Raw genomic sequence first — 14,984 nt, forward strand, 5'->3', positions numbered from 1 at the left:
ACGCAACCCCCCCACCCCCCGCACCCACTCTCTCCTCCTGGAAACCTTCCCCGCAGCTCTCTGGGCTTCAGGGAGAATTGGGCAGCACTAGGCACAAAGGGAAACCCAGGAAATGCTGAGGTGGGGGTCCAACAACAAGGCAAACTGTCTCCCCAAGCCAGTATCCAGACATCTCTCCCAGGAGCTGTACGGGACCCTGGATCCCCAATATGCCCTTCCATGGATGACCCAGGCCTGCTGGACAGGTGGGGGGAGGACACAACCCTGGACCAGCTCCGCCAAGTCCCTCTGCCCTGAGCGGCAGGGGCACCTCTAGGCAGCTTCCCGCTGTCTCTCCACTCCTGCCACTGCCTGCCGGGGTAGCTCTCTGGCTTAGCTGTTTGCAATCTGGGTGGCCTGTGATCCCCCATCCCCCACACCCAGCCTCTGCCTCTGAAACCCAGCTGTAGACCAGCTCCCCCCTGGCTGCCTGAGGCACCTGTGTGCCCCACATTCAAAGCACATGGCCTAGCAGGTGTGGCTGCAGAGCCCCGCTCTGACATCCGTGTGTCTCACTCTTCTGCCCTAGCACCCTCCCCTCCCATTGCACCAAGCACTCCCCCCTCCTGCGGCAGGGCAGGGCAGGGACCTGACTGCTCCCACCCCTGCTGCAACTCCCCGCCATGCCAGGACCCCCTGCAGCACTGCAGGGTGGCTTCTTGCATTCCGGCAGGGAGTCCCGGAGAGCCTGGCCGCGCCAGGCAGGCTGCATGCCCCTTGTTAACACACTGATTGGCCCGGCCTATAAAGTGCATTTCTAGTGACACATTTCATAACCCAATTAATACTCCACCCTGTGTCACTGGGCCGTACATGCTTGTTACAGGGCTGCAAATGCCTTTGCACTGGGCTATTGATCTGTGTGGCCATGGCCTGTCCCTGCACGCAGCTCCACCGCCCCCGCAACCCCTCCTCCCACCATTGCACATGCCACCATCCTCTTCCCACACAGCACACGCACCTGGCAGCTTCCCCAGACTGCTCCTCATTTCATCGAATCCCTCTGGACGTCATTAGCCTCTGCTGTGTGCACAGCACGGCCGCACTATCAAAGGGAGAGCAAGGCTGAAAGGAGCAAGGCTGCAGTGCCTTTGATCCATGGACAGGTAGCACGTGAACGGGGGTCAGCAGATGGGAACTGAAATTGCTGGAGTCTGTCACCACCTGCTGCGGCCTCTGGCCATGTCAGAGAACTCAGGACCAGCCCTGGCTCCACAAAGCTGAATGCCAATTCAGGGCCCCTGCCAAGCAGCACATGCCTGCTCACCCGACACGGCGGCCACCCAGAGCAGCACCCAGAGCACGAGGGCTGGAGGCTGACTGGATATTCCAGCACTTGGGAGGTTGGGGGCCTGGGCTCCGTGGGGCTGGGCATTGCTTAGTGTGCCGCGCCGTGGGGCTCTGGGCATTACCCAGCATGCCGCGCCGTGTGGGGCTGGGCAGTGCCCACTGTGCCGCGCCATGTGGGGCTGGGCAGTGCCCACTGTGCCGCGCCGTGGGGCTCTGGGCAGTGGCCACTGTGCCGCGCCGTGGGGGGATGGGCAGTGGCCACTGTGCCGCGCCATGGGGCTCTGGGCAGTACCCACTGTGCCGCGCCGTGGGGGGCTGGGCAGTGGCCACTGTGCCGCGCCGTGTGGGGCTGGGCAGTGCCCACTGTGCCGCGCCGTGGGGCTCTGGGCATTACCCAGCATGCCGCACCGTGTGGGGCTGGGCAGTGCCCACTGTGCCGCGCCGTGTGGGGCTGGGCAGTGCCCACTGTGCCGCGCCGTGGGGCTCTGGGCAGTGGCCACTGTGCCGCGCCGTGGGGGGATGGGCAGTGCCCACTGTGCCGCGCCATGGGGGGCTGGGCAGTGGCCACTGTGCCGCGCCGTGGGGCTCTGGGCAGTACCCACTGTGCCGCGCCGTGGGGGGCTGGGCAGTGGCCACTGTGCCGCGCCGTGGGGCTCTGGGCAGTACCCACTGTGCCGCGCCGTGGGGGGCTGGGCAGTGGCCACTGTGCCGCGCCGTGGGGCTCTGGGCAGTACCCACTGTGCCGCGCCGTGGGGGGCTGGGCAGTGGCCACTGTGCCGCGCCATGGGGCTCTGGGCAGTGGCCACTGTGCCGCGCCATGGGGCTCTGGGCAGTGGCCACTGTGCCGCGCCATGGGGCTCTGGGCAGTACCCACTGTGCCGCGCCGTGTGGGGCTGGGCAGTGCCCACTGTGCCGCGCCATGGGGCTCTGGGCAGTACCCACTGTGCCGCGCCGTGGGGGGATGGGCAGTGCCCACTGTGCCGCGCCATGGGGCTCTGGGCAGTGGCCACTGTGCCGCGCCATGGGGGGCTGGGCAGTGGCCACTGTGCCGCGCCATGGGGCTCTGGGCAGTGGCCACTGTGCCGCGCCGTGTGGGGCTGGGCAGTGCCCACTGTGCCGCGCCGTGGGGCTCTGGGCAGTACCCACTGTGCCGCGCCGTGTGGGGCTGGGCAGTGCCCACTGTGCCGCGCCGTGGGGCTCTGGGCAGTACCCACTGTGCCACGCCGTGTGGGGCTGGGCAGTACCCACTGTGCCGCGCCGTGTGGGGCTGGGCAGTGCCCACTGTGCCGCGCCATGTGGGGCTGGGCAGTGGCCACTGTGCCGCGCCGTGGGGCTCTGGGCAGTACCCACTGTGCCGCGCCGTGGGGGGCTGGGCAGTGGCCACTGTGCCATGCCGTGGGGCTCTGGGCAGTACCCACTGTGCCGCGCCGTGTGGGGCTGGGCAGTGGCCACTGTGCTGCGCCGTGGGGCTCTGGGCAGTGCCCACTGTGCCGCGCCGTGTGGGGCTGGGCAGTACCCACTGTGCCGCGCCGTGGGGGGCTGGGCAGTACCCACTGTGCCGCGCCGTGGGGGGCTGGGCAGTGGCCACTGTGCCGCGCCGTGGGGCTCTGGGCAGTACCCACTGTGCCGCGCCGTGGGGGGCTGGGCAGTGGCCACTGTGCCGCGCCATGGGGCTCTGGGCAGTGGCCACTATGCCGCGCCATGGGGCTCTGGGCAGTGGCCACTGTGCCGCGCCATGGGGCTCTGGGCAGTACCCACTGTGCCGCGCCGTGTGGGGCTGGGCAGTGCCCACTGTGCCGCGCCATGGGGCTCTGGGCAGTACCCACTGTGCCGCGCCGTGGGGGGATGGGCAGTGCCCACTGTGCCGCGCCATGGGGCTCTGGGCAGTGGCCACTGTGCCGCGCCATGGGGGGCTGGGCAGTGGCCACTGTGCCGCGCCGTGGGGCTCTGGGCAGTGGCCACTGTGCCGCGCCGTGGGGCTCTGGGCAGTACCCACTGTGCCGCGCCGTGTGGGGCTGGGCAGTGCCCACTGTGCCGCGCCGTGGGGCTCTGGGCAGTACCCACTGTGCCACGCCGTGTGGGGCTGGGCAGTACCCACTGTGCCGCGCCATGTGGGGCTGGGCAGTGGCCACTGTGCCGCGCCATGGGGCTCTGGGCAGTACCCACTGTGCCGCGCCGTGGGGGGCTGGGCAGTGGCCACTGTGCCATGCCGTGGGGCTCTGGGCAGTACCCACTGTGCCGCGCCGTGTGGGGCTGGGCAGTGGCCACTGTGCCGCACCGTGGGGCTCTGGGCAGTGCCCACTGTGCCGCGCCGTGTGGGGCTGGGCAGTACCCACTGTGCCGCGCCGTGGGGCTCTGGGCAGTGCCCACTGTGCCGCGCCGTGTGGGGCTGGGCAGTGCCCACTGTGCCGCGCCGTGGGGCTCTGGGCAGTACCCACTGTGCCGCGCCGTGTGGGGCTGGGCAGTGCCCACTGTGCCGCACCGTGGGGCTCTGGGCAGTACCCAGCGTGCCGCGCCGTGGGGCTGGGCGGTACCCAGCGTGCCGCGCCGTGGGGCTGGGCGGTACCCAGCGTGCCGCGCCGTGGGGCTCTGGGCAGTACCCAGCGTGCCGCGCCGTGGGGCTGGGCAGTACCCAGCGTGCCGCGCCGTGGGGCTGGGCCGTACCCAGCGTGCCGCGCCGTGGGGCTGGGCAGTACCCAGCGTGCCGCGCCGTGGGGCTCTGGGCAGTACCCAGCGTGCCGCGCCGTGGGGCTCTGGGCAGTACCCAGCGTGCCGTGCCGTGCCGTGGGGCTCTGGGCAGTACCCAGCGTGCCGCGCCGTGGGGCTCTGGGCAGTACCCAGCGTGCCGCGCCGTGGGGCTCTGGGCAGTACCCAGCGTGCCGTGCCGTGCCGTGGGGCTCTGGGCAGTACCCAGCGTGCCGCGCCGTGGGGCTCTGGGCAGTACCCAGCGTGCCGCGCCGTGGGGCTGGGCAGTACCCAGCGTGCCGCGCCATGGGGCTGGGCCGTACCCAGCGTGCCGCGCCGTGGGGCTGGGCCGTACCCAGCGTGCCGCGCCGTGTCTCCGACTATGCCCCGTCTAGCTCTCCTTGAGGCTCTCCAGCAATGTGAGTTCATGGTTCTGGGGTAAATCCTCTCGCCCCCGGGAGCCCTGGGGCAGAAGTGTGAGTTGGCGATGAGAGCTGAGCCCAGCCCGCACAGCAACGGTCCCTGTTTCCAATGGCAACGGGATAGTAGCAGGCCAGAGAGACATGCAAGCAGAGGGCTAGAGGGGACCCCGCACAGAGGCAGGGTCTGTGGCGCCTAACCCATCCCAGGCAGACAGCTCCAGCCTCCTTGTGAAAACCTCCCCGGAGCAGCTTCTGCAGCCTCTGTCCCACTGGCCTCCTGTGCTCAGGGAAGCGTTTCCTGGATTCTGGCTCGCCTGTGGAGCCTGCATAGCTGCTCTGTAGCGGAGGCGCAGATATCTGCCAACCACTTTTGCGCACAGTGGAGCAGATACGCAGGGCTTTCCCCTCCCCCAGGCAGCCGGGCAGGGAGGGGATGCCAGGGCAGGTCCCTGCACTGTCAGCAGGGAATGGATGCTGGTCCTGCCGGCTCCCCTCCCCTGGCTCAGGGACAGCAGCTGCCCGCCCCACACGCTGTTCTGTGCTGCCCGCGAGCGCAGCTGGGAGCGTGCATGGAGAGGTGACTATTTGCAGGAGAGCAGGAGGGCTCCTAGCAAAGTAGCGAGCTGCCTGCTCAAATGGGGGAGGGCATCTCTGTGTGTCTGGGGCCAATCCTGCAAGGGCAGCCCCCTGGGTACCAGCCTGTGCCTGGGCAGCAGGGTCCTCCTGCCGCGGGGATTGGAGTGGGCAGGAACCTAAGGCAGTACCCGTCTGCCCTGCTGTGATCTGAAGGAAGCAGCTGCAGCCAGAGGCCATCACTCCCCAGCCTCCAGCAGCAGCACACAATGCAAATCCAGTCCCTCCCCATCCCCCAAAACCGCATTTGCTCTTTTTGGCCAAAGCATCACGTTGCTGACTCATGATGAGGCTGTGACCCACCAGAGCTCCCAGGCCCTTTTCAGCAGGGCTGCTGCCCAGGCAGTTTCCCCCAGTTGGCATTTCTGCCTTGGGTTTCTCTCCCCTAAGTGTAGCTCCGGCTATGTGTCTTTGTTGACTTTCATTTAGTTGGCTAGAGCCAGTTCCCCAATTTATCAAGATCCCTTTCAATTTTAGCTCTCGTCTCCAAAGTGCTGGCCACCCCTCCAGCCTTATGGCATCTGCCAATTCGATCAGTCTGATCTCTATTGTGACACCCACGTCATTAATAAGGGTGTTAAACAACACTGGGCCCAGGAGCAATCCTGTGGCCTCCCACTCGACACCTCTCTCCCATCTGACGTCATCCATTACCAGCTCCTCGTTGTTTAACCAAGTCTGGGTCCAGGTAACAGGGGCTCTGCCAAACCTGCACGTCTCCAGCTTACTCATCAGAGGTAGCTGGACATGGGACAGGGTCAAGGGCCTTGCTGACATCCAGGTACATTGTGTCCAGCCCTTCCCCAGCCGCCAGACCAGGGGCCTGTCAAGAAGGAAATCAGGCTGGTTTGGCGGGAGTTGTGCTTGGAAAATCCATGCTGGCAGCGAGTGGTCAGCCTTCCATCCTCTAGGGATTGGCAAGTGGCATGTTTGAGACGTTGCCCTTGTAGCTCCCCAGGTGGGTAGGTCAGGCTGTGTGGTCCATAGCTCCCTAGTGCCTCCTTTTCCTCCTTTTTTTCTATGGACTCTACATTAGCCCTTGGCCAGTCTTTGAGTCCGCCCGTCATCCAAGAACCTGCCAATATTACTGCCAGTGGCTCTGAGCTTTCTTTTGTTAATCCTGCCAGCACACCGGGGCATAGCACCCAGCTCTGAGGACTTGAATTCATTTGAATCGGTCAGAGCATCTCTGACTTTTTCTTTATTTGTCCCAATCTGTAGCTTTCCCTTTTGTGGCTCTGGGAAGAAGAGTGAAGCAAACAGGTACATAGCATCTCTGCCTTCCTATCACCCTCCGTTGCCACCTCACCTTCTCCACGGAACTGCGGCCCCAACTGTCCTTGCTTTTTCTTTTGTGTCCCAAATAACCCATGGGTTACGTCTAGACTGCATCCCTTTTTCGGAAAAGGGATGTAAATTAGACGTATTGCAATTGCTAATGACGCGGGGGAGATTGAAATCCCCGCTTCATTAGCAATTGCGATAGGTCTAATTTACATCCCTTTTCCGAAAAAGGGATGTAGTCTAGACGTAGCCATGGGGTTGGGCAGAGGCCTCCCAGAGGCCCAAGTGGGGTGCGCTGGGGGCTTGTGGAGCTGCTGTAGGAAGAAGAGGCATGCCAGGGCTGCTGGCAGTGGGTAAGAGGAGGGGACTCCAGGGGAAGTGTGGCAGGAGGTCCAAGGGGCTTGGGATGGGGCAATTGGGTGTCAGTGCAGCAAGGTTCTAGGCAGAATATTTACACTTTGCTTCCATATTTATCGTACGTGCAAAAGCTGCATTTTCATTATTCATCCCCCTTTAGGGGAACGATCTCATAATAATAAAAATGTCAGAAGGAATCCACAGATACATACATACGCTGAACGAGGAGGAGCCGCTAAAGTGCAACCAGAGACAGTGATTTATGGCCCTGGAGAGCCAGGGGCTGCTATGCCAGCTCCCTTCCTCATTAAGGACTGCCAGTTCCTGGAGGGGTACAGGGATGCCCTTCCCACCCCCACACTGCACCCAGAACATGGAGGGATGGATGTGGGGAGAGACGGCTGCATGTGGGGACAGATGGCTACAGACAGACGGACTCTCCAGCATGCGGTGTGCTACTTTGCCTCCTCTAGCTCCATGCTCTGCCATCTTGCACAGGCTCAGCTGGCTGGGAACAGGAAGGGCTTGTGTAAAGCCAGAGCTGAGGTGGCAGAGACCAGGCATGGGGAGCAGCCTGCCTGGGGTATGTCTACACTACAGCGCTAATTCGAACTAAGCTAATTCGAACTAACGCGTCTAGAACTAAAAACTAGTTTGAATTAGCGTTTTGCTAATTCGAACTAGCGCATCCACATTAAGTGGACCCTGAAGCGGGGTTAAGGATGGCCGGAAGCAGTGCCGGCAGGGCATCAGAGGAGGACTTAGAGCGTGGAGATGCTGTCTCAGGCTAGCCGAGGGCTGTGCTTAAAGGGTCCCGACCCCCACCCCGGACAGACAGTTCTCAGGGGTGCTCCGCTTGCAAAGCAGTCCTGGCTTGGAGTGCCCGGAGTACCCACACTGGGCACATCACAGCACTTGGCCATCAGCCCGGCTGCACTTGCCGCAGGCTGCCATCTGGGACGAGGGGGCAATTGGGGGGCTGCAGGAGAGCTTCCATCCCCAGAAGCCCGCAGAGCCAGCCCAGTCCTCCCCATCGGGGGCTCGTACCCCATTCCTCCCTCACCTCCTTCCACTTACCCTTCCCTAGCCCCTCTTCTTGATGTACAAAATAAAGATAACGTGTCTTCCAAAATGGAATCTGTCTTTATTGAACAAAACAGGCGGAGACTGGGAAAAGGAGGTGGGAGAGGGGAAGAGAGAGGCTGGGAGAGGGGAGGGCAACTAAAATGATCAGGGGTTGGGAACAGGTCCCATATGAAGAGAGGCTAAAGAGACTGGGACTTTTCAGCTTAGAAAAGAGGAGACGGAGGTGGGACAGGATAGAGGTCTCTAAAAGCAGGAGTTGGGTGGAGACGGTGCATACAGAAAAGTTCTTCATTAGTTCCCATAAAGAAGGACTAGAGGACACCAAAGGAAAGGAATGGGTAGCAGGCTTCAAACTAGTAACAGAAAGTTCTTCTTCACAAAGCAAAGAGTCAACCTGTGGAACTCCTTGCTGCAGGAGGCTGTGAAGGCTAGAACTGGAACAGAGTTTAAAGGGAAGTGAGATCAAGTCATGGAGTTTGGGTCCATGGAGTGGTATTAGCCAGGGGGTAGGAGTGGTGTCCCTGCCCAAGGTTTGTGGAAGGCTGGAGAGGGATGGCACGAGACAAATGGCTTGGTCACTGTCTTTGGTCCATCCCCTCCAGGGTCCCTAGGGTTGGCTGCTGTCAGCAGACAGGCTACTGGGCTAGATGGACCTTTGGTCTGACCCAGGACGGCCATTGTAAGCTCAGGGCTCAGGTTCGGGGGTCTCAGTGGACCCCCTTGATTCTCTTGCACACCTGCTCCTGGGTGGCCAGGCTGGCAGCTATCCTGCCCAAGCCGACCACTTTCCTGTGCCTAGTGCGGATATTGTGGACAAGGTCCACGATGTCTGCACTAGCCCAGGCGGGTGCCGCCTCTTGTGGTCCCGGGCAAGCTCCCAGGAGCCGCCAGCCTGGTCCCAGGAACAGGGGAAGGGCTGGGGGGCATCGGGTGGGTGGCTCGAGCCGTGCCAGGTGCAGGGTCTGCTGGCTGGATGCTGGCAGGTTTGCACCTGGCACGGGCACCGTAGCCAGCCCGTGCCCTTTAAGGGCTCTGTGGCCGGGAGGGGGGGCATAGACTTTCCCTGGTGTTGGCCAGAGTGGCCACCAGGGAAAGCTGGGGAGGGCTAGCCTCCCACTAGTTCGAATTAAGGGGCTACACACCCCTTAATTCGAACTAGCTAGTTGGAACTAGTGGAGCGCTAGTGTAGCGCCTATTAAAGTTATTCGAACTAACATCCGTTAGTGCGAACTAACTTTGTAGTGTAGACAGACCCTGGGATAGTTTGCCCTGAAAGACTCGGTAGGAGCCTTGTGACCTGGCCGGAGAGTGTCACCCAGAGGAAGCAGCAGCTCCTCCAGGACAAGGGGCGGCAGGTGAGAGTGGCTGATGGGGACGAGTGAAGCCCCAGAGTGAAGAAGCACATCATAGAATCATAGAATCATAGGACTGGAAGGGACCTCGAGAGGTCATCGAGTCCAGCCCCCCGCCCTCAAGGCAGGATCAAGCTCCGTCTACACCATCCCTGACAGATGTCTATCTAACCTGTTCTTAAATATCTCCAGAGAGGGAGATTCCACCACCTCCCTTGGCAATTTATTCCAATATTTGACCACCCTGACAGTTAGGAATTTTTTCCTAATGTCCAATCTAAACCTCCCCTGCTGCACTTTAAGCCCATTACTCCTTGTCCTGTCCTCAGAAACCAAGAGGAACAAATTTTCGCCTTCCTCCTTGTGACACCCTTTTAGATATTTGAAAACCGCTATCATGTCCCCCCTTAATCTTCTTTTTTCCAAACTAAACAAGCCCAGTTCATGAAGCCTGGCTTCATAGGTCATGTTCTCTAAACCTTTAATCATTCTTGTCGCTCTTCTCTGTACCCTTTCCAATTTCTCCACATCTTTCTTGAAATGTGGCGCCCAGAACTGGACACAGTACTCCAGCTGAGGCCTAACTAGTGCAGAGTAGAGCGGCAGAATGACTTCACGAGTTTTGCTTACAACACACCTGTTGATACAACCTAGAATCATATTTGCTTTTTTTGCAACAGCATCACACTGTTGACTCATATTCAACTTGTGGTCCACTATGACCCCTAGATCCCTTTCCGCCATGCTCCTTCCTAGACAGTCGCTTCCCATCTTGTATGTATGGAACTGATTGTTCCTTCCTAAGTGGAGCACTTTGCATTTCTCTTTATTAAACCTCATCCTGTTTACCTCTGACCATTTCTCTAACTTGCTAAGGTCATTTTGAATTATGTCCCTATCCTCCAAAGAAGTCGCAACCCCACCCAGTTTGGTATCATCTGCAAACTTAATAAGCGTACTCTCTATCCCAATATCTACATCATTGATGAAGATATTGAACAGTACGGGTCCCAAAACAGAACCTTGAGGAACTCCACTTGTTATCCCTTTCCAGCAGGATTTAGAACCGTTAACAACAACTCTCTGACTACGGTTATCCAGCCAATTATGCACCCACCTTATCGTGGCCCTATCTAAGTTATATTTGCCTAGTTTATCAACATCCTCCTTCAGCCCCCCAACGCTATGCTCCCTGCCGTGCTAGAGACACTGAGTAGCACCCCAAGCAGGCTGGGCCCCACTGCGATTCACTTTTCGCTCCTTGTGGCACTCTGGAAAATCCCGCCCCAGGGTTTGCATCTCATCCACTGCTGATCCTAGCAAAGTACTTGCCAGTCAGTTAAATGTAACCCCCACTGGCACCATGTGCTGCTCTAAAACCCCACAGCCTCTGCCCCAGCAGAGAAGCAGGTGCTGAGCTGAGCCCCCCCTGAGCCAGGCTGGGACCCTGGGTGTGGGGGCAATGGGCCCACAGGACCCTAATGCAGGTCCATGCTAGTGTGAAGCCTGGGGGTGCTACAGAGCCCCCACATCTCTACTTCTTGTGTCTTTGCTCTGCCTGACACCGCCTCTGGTTGCTGCCGCCTCGCTGGGCTTGCCAGCAACCAGGACGGGGGTCTCACCTCCCGGTGTGTTTGGGAAGCTGATTGCCAGTCTAAATCCTGGCGCCAGCAGAAGTGGGGCTGTGGGCACGGGGGGCGACTCCAGTAGAAACCCGCTTTCAGTCACTGACAACTTGGACAAACCGCACTCGTTCAGATGAGAAGATGTGATCCTAAAGTTTTCTTTGGGAGATGACGAGAGCCTGGTTCAGCTGTTCATCTCCAGGAAGGAGAACACCAAGGAGCAGGGAACTGTGCCAATTTGCTCATGGTTTGCATCACATTTGCAATCCCTAAGCTGGAGATGGCGTGGGCTAGAGGCACAGAGCTGAGATCACAGGGCTCAGCAGCTAAGCCAACATTTCAGAGTTGGAATCACAGGTGAATTATAAGGAAGTCAGGGCTTGGGCTCTGCAGGGCATGAGGGGGGCGGGGGCCCAGGCCCCGCAGGAGGTGAAGGGGGGCTGGGCCTCACAGGGCGTGAGAGGGGGCTGTTGGGCCCTGCAGGAAGTGAGAGGGGGGTGTCAGGCTCTGCAGCGGGCGAGGGGAGCCAGGGCCCTGCAGGGAGTGAAGGGGGGCCTGGGCCCTGCAGCAGGCAAGGGGGGGCCGGGCCCTGACGGGGGTGAGGGGGGACCTGGGTCCTGCAGCGGGCGACGGGGGCCCGGGCCCCGCAGGGAGTGAAGGGGGGCTAGGCCCTGTCGGAGGTGAGGGGGGCTGGGTCCTGCAGGGAGTGAAGGGGGGCTGGGTCCTGCAGAGAGTGAAGGGGGGCTGGGCCCTGTCGGAGGTGAGGGGGGCTGGGTCCTGCAGGGAGTGAAGGGGGGCTGGGTCCTGTCGGAGGTGAGGGGGGCTGGGTCCTGCAGGGAGTGAAGGGGGGCTGGGTCCTGCAGAGAGTGAAGGGGGGCTGGGCCCTGTCGGAGGTGAGGGGGGCTGGGTCCTGCAGGGAGTGAAGGGGGGCTGGGTCCTGTCGGAGGTGAGGGGGGTTGGGTCCTGCAGAGAGTGAAGGGGGGCTGGGCCCTGTCGGAGGTGAGGGGGGCTGGGCCCTGTCGGAGGTGAGGGGGGCTGGGCCCTGCCGGGGGTGAGGGGGGCTGGGCCCTGTCGGAGGTGAGGGGGGCTGGGTCCTGCAGGGAGTGAAGGGGGACCTGGGCCCTGCAGGGAGTGAAGGGGGGCTGGGCCCTGCAGGGAGTGAAGGGGGGCTGGGCCCTGCAGAGAGTGAAGGGGGGCTGGGCCCTGCCGGGGGTGAGGGGGGCTGGGCCCTGCCGGGGGTGAGGGGGGCTGGGTCCTGCAGGGAGTGAAGGGGGACCTGGGCCCTGCAGAGAGTGAAGGGGGGCTGGGCCCTGCAGGGAGTGAAGGGGGGCTGGGCCCTGCCGGGGGTGAGGGGGGCTGGGTCCTGCAGGGAGTGAAGGGGGGCTGGGTCCTGCAGGGAGTGAAGGGGGACCTGGGCCCTGCAGGGAGTGAAGGGGGGCTGGGCCCTGCCGGGGGTGAGGGGGGCTGGGTCCTGCAGGGAGTGAAGGGGGGCTGGGTCCTGCAGGGAGTGAAGGGGGACCTGGGCCCTGCAGGGAGTGAAGGGGGGCTGGGCCCTGCCGGGGGTGAGGGGGGCTGGGTCCTGCAGGGAGTGAAGGGGGACCTGGGCCCTGCAGAGAGTGAAGGGGGGCTGGGCCCTGCCGGGGGTGAGGGGGGCTGGGCCCTGCAGGGAGTGAAGGGGGACCTGGGTCCTGCAGGGAGTGAAGGGGGGCTGGGTCCTGCAGGGAGTGAAGGGGGGCTGGGCCCTGACGGAGGTGAGGGGGGCTGGGCCCTGCAGAGAGTGAAGGGGGACCTGGGTCCTGCAGGGAGTGAAGGGGGGCTGGGTCCTGCAGGGAGTGAAGGGGGGCTGGGTCCTGCAGGGAGTGAAGGGGGGCTGGGTCCTGCAGGGAGTGAAGCGGGGCTGGGCCCTGTCGGAGGTGAGGGGGGCTGGGCCCTGCAGAGAGTGAAGGGGGGCTGGGTCCTGCAGGGAGTGAAGCGGGGCTGGGTCCTGCAGGGAGTGAAGGGGGGCTGGGCCCTGTCGGAGGTGAGGGGGGCTGGGCCCTGTCGGAGGTGAGGGGGGCTGGGTCCTGCAGGGAGTGAAGCGGGGCTGGGTCCTGCAGGGAGTGAAGGGGGGCTGGGCCCTGTCGGAGGTGAGGGGACCTGGGTCCTGCAGGGAGTGAAGGGGGGCTGGGCCCTGCCGGGGGCGAGGGGGGGCTGGGCCCTGCCGGGAGTCGGGGGGCTGGGCTCTGTGGGCCGAGATGTCAAGGGGTCAGTGGCTGGGCCATGGTGGATGACTGCCCAGGCCCCTGACTGCGCTGTAGGCCGTGGGCCCAGCTTGGGTGGTCAGTGGCTCGGGGCCATGCAGGGGCTTGGAATGGCCCTTCTGGACGTCCCGTCCGCTCCCCGTGGGCCAGGCGTGCTCCTTCCTCTTCCATTCCCAGTGGGGTGCTGGGTGCCTGGGACACACCCGGACACACAGGGATTTTTGCCTCCTGTCCGGTAAAAACATTCAGAAAATACCGGACATTGAAATGTCCTGAAACGTTGGGGATTTTCGGATTTTTCCCAGCCAGGAGGCGAGAATCCCGGGTGTTCACTGCATTCCGTGGGGGAGCTGTCCAGCCCGGGGCAGGAAGACGAGATGGCGGGTGGCCACCGGCAGTCTGTTAGAGCCAAAAAACCTCAAAGGCATTTCTTAAAGGGCCCACGCTGGGGGTTTTTTTTTTTCCTTAACTCTTGGGGTCCTTTTTTTTTTCCTCAACAACTTTGTTTTCCCTCTTTCTTTTTTCCTCAACAGAATTTTTTCCCGGTGTTTTTTTTTTGTTTTTTGTTTTTTTGGGGGGGGGGAGGGTGTTTGGTATTTTTGGTTAAACCATCTGGCAACCCTAATTCCAATGCCCCCACTGAAATCCTCTGTGGCCCGGGGAATGAGCCAAGAGAAGGAGAACTTTAGTTCCTGCCTGAGTCATTATGTTGAACTCAGAGCCCTTCTGAGGGGGCAAGGCCCCACCTTTGGCCCCCAGCAGCAAGCAAGCACCTTGCCTGCCTAACCCAGAATGGAAGGTATCCTGGCAGCATGGGAATAGGGCCTGGCAGCCCCTAATTACATCGACAGTGCCCACTCTACAGCGAGCACCGCAAGCCCACAGCAGGCCCAGGCCCTGTGGACACCCCCCGCAGTGCCAGAGGGGTAAAGGAGCCAGGAGAAGCAGTGCAGCCACACTGGTGTTCCCTTCGGCACAGCAGGCCCAGGGCTGTGTGGTTTGTCTGGCCTTGTTTCTTGGAGGCCCCACCCACAGCAGGCGTTAGCCTGTGACTAGGTCTGGGCAGTGCCCAGCTGGGTGTGGTGCCCCTGTCCCACAAACATGTTATTATCAGGATTGTTACTTGTGTTAGCCATGGCCCTTTAGGCTGCCCATCCCTCCCTCCCCGGGTCCCTGCTGCAGGGCTCTGTGGGCAGGTGCCAACACCTGCCAACATTCTGCCAGGGGCAGTTGTGCAGCAGTCTGGGTGCTGGGGCCGGGGCCTCTCAGACAGCAGGCGCCTGGGGACTGCGTGGCCCTGCTACCCACCCCGGGAAGTGCGCTTGGACTCGTCTCCCTGCTGCCCACAGCTGGTGCTAAGGCCCAGAGAGGATGTGGGGACAGGGTTCCAGGGTGGCTGCTGAAGCCAGAGCCAGGCAACTGACTGGCAGGTGCTGAGCACTCAGAGGCTCTACTGAAGCCAATGGGAACGGCTGGTGCTTTCATGGAGCCAGGGCAGGGGTCCAAGTCAGGCTGAGATCAGTCCTATATCTACTGTACTGGATCTGCTGCCACTCATCCTCTGCAGCTCTTCCAAAGAGCAGCAAGCGCAGCCCGAGCTGCGAGAGACCGGCCTGGTCCCCCCAGCCCTCCCAGCTCCCGGGGCTGCTGCAGAGGGTCAGGAACCCTGGAGGGCAGAGGGCATGTGCCCAGGTCACTGCCAGGTTGGATGCAGCACTGGTGTAGCCGTGTGGATCCCCAGGAGGAGCATTTCCATTTACACAGGGGAGCTGTGCTGGGTTTGTACCCCAGGGCTGCGGGCGGCCAGACACACACATGCGCTTAGGGCACGTACCTTTGTGTGTGTACAGGCATATATGCAGGGCTGCACAGTGCGTGTGCGCTCCGTTGAACAGACACAGTCTAAGGCCAGGCCTGCGTTTGCCAGCGTGTGGCTGTGTGGGTGTGAAGCGTGTCGCTGAGGGGCATCAT

Source organism: Pelodiscus sinensis, chromosome 17, assembly GCF_049634645.1.
Source record: "Pelodiscus sinensis isolate JC-2024 chromosome 17, ASM4963464v1, whole genome shotgun sequence".
Lineage (NCBI taxonomy): Eukaryota > Metazoa > Chordata > Testudines > Trionychidae > Pelodiscus > Pelodiscus sinensis.